Source organism: Chinchilla lanigera, unplaced genomic scaffold, assembly GCF_000276665.1.
Source record: "Chinchilla lanigera isolate Chin_1 unplaced genomic scaffold, ChiLan1.0 scaffold00050, whole genome shotgun sequence".
Lineage (NCBI taxonomy): Eukaryota > Metazoa > Chordata > Mammalia > Rodentia > Chinchillidae > Chinchilla > Chinchilla lanigera.
The window spans coordinates 12572724-12574589 of record NW_004955451.1 but is presented as its reverse complement, the minus strand read 5'-3'; the positions used below and the strand labels follow the sequence as shown (position 1 = coordinate 12574589).

General features: G+C 44.8%; 1 long non-coding RNA gene across 1 annotated transcript in view; it reads left to right on the top strand.

Moving 5' to 3' along the window:
- The first annotated feature begins 8 nt into the window (after positions 1-8).
- The window catches only part of LOC102004029, a 7531-nt gene continuing 5673 nt past the window's right edge, over positions 9-1866 (top strand). The window contains exon 1 of the long non-coding RNA XR_001235955.1: positions 9-45. This is a non-coding gene — a long non-coding RNA (uncharacterized LOC102004029). The remainder of the gene's footprint in view (positions 46-1866) is intronic.

Genomic DNA, 1866 nt, shown 5'->3' with positions numbered 1-1866 from the left:
AATAAAGTCGCAGAACTTTGTCCCCAGCGCTTCAATAAGCACACAGTAAGATCCTGGGATAAGCGCAGGTGTAGACAGAGGGCAGTGGGATAGGGCAGTGGTGGCGAACCTGTAGCACGCGTGCCATGCGGGGTGTTTGCATCATTGGAAGCTCTAAGAGGTTTGCCGTCTCTGGTGTCAAGGCTGCAGAAGTAAACCTGTGTGTGTGTGGTCACAGTGTCAGGACTATTCCATGAAGAGAATATTTTTTCAACAAGCGGGGCTGTGACAATTAGACGCCCCCAGCAAAAGAATCAATTTCGGGTCCTCTCTCCCATCACTTACAAAATTAATTCAAAATGGATCAAAGTCCTAAATGTAAGAACTAAAAGTATAAAACTCCTAGAAGAAAACATAAGTAAAGATATACATGACCTTACATGAGGTAATGCTATGAACTCATGACCTTGTGCTTGCCAGGCAGGCGCTGTGCCGCTGAGCTAAATCCCCAGCCCCAGGTAATGCTATCTTAGTTAGGACACTAAAAGCATAAGCAGCTGAATAAAAATAAGATTTCATTACAATTAAAACTTTTTTAAAAATCTTTTTGAGACATGGTCTTGCTATGCAGTTCAGGCTGGCCTTGAACTCACTTGCAGCCCAGGCTGGTATTGAACTCACAATGATCCTCCTGCCTCAGCCTCCCCAAGTGCTAGGATGACAGGCGTGCACCACCACAGCCAGCCAAAATTAAAAACTTGAATGCCAAGGCACTATCAAAAAAGTTAAATTAGGCTAGCTATGGGGGTGAAAGCCTGTCATCCCAACACCTGAGAGTCTGAGGGAAAAGGATCACCACAAGTTTAAGGTCAACCTGGGCTACATAGCAAGATCCTGTCTCAAAAAGCAAAGAGAATTGAGCATGGCAGTTCATACCTATAATCCCAGCTCCGCTGGAGCCTGAGGCAGAAAGATCACAAATTTAAGCCCAGTCCCGGCAATTAAGTGAGACCCTGTTTCAAAAATAAAATTTAAAAAGGGCGAGGGATATAGCTCAATGTAAGACCATAGGTTCAATCCCCTACTGAAAAAGAAAAAAGTTAAAAGATAATCCACAGGCATGGTGGTACATGCCTGTGATCGTAGCACTTAGGAGGCTGAGGCAGGAGGATCAATGCAAGGTCGAGGCCAGCCTGTACTACAAAGTGAGCTCAAGGCCAGCCTGAACTTCACAGTAAGACCCTGTCTCAAAAAGACAAAAAAAAAAAAAAAAAAAAAAAAAGCCACAGAATGGGGGAGACATATTGCAAACAAATTTGACAAGGGTCTTGCATTGGGAATATGTAAAAACTGTTACAACTCAATAAGGACAAATGACTCAATTTAATATCAGGCACATGCTTAGAACAAGCATGTCTCCAAAGGAGACATACACATGGTTAAAAAATACATGGATGGGGCTGGGGATTTAGCTCAGTGGCACAGCACCTGCCTGGCAAGTGCAAGGTCGTGAGTTCAATTCTTGGCACCGGAAAACAAACAAACAAACAAAAAAGTACATGGAAAGATCCCCAGCATCATGAACTGGTAGAGAGCTCCCAATCAAAAGCATGGGTAGCCGGGCATGGTGGCACATGCCTGTAATCCCAGCACTCAGGAGGCTGAGGCAGGAGGCTCACCATGAGTTTGAGGCCAGCCTGGGCTACATAGTGATATCGTGTCTCAAAAAGACCAAAAAAACCAAACCAAAACAAAACAAAAAACCCACAAGATAGTGATTCACTCCAACAAGTATGGCTGTAATCAGAACTGCAGCAACAGAGCCGGGTGTGGTGGCGCATGCCTGTAATCCCAGCACTCGGGAGGCTGAGGCAGGAGGATCTTTTC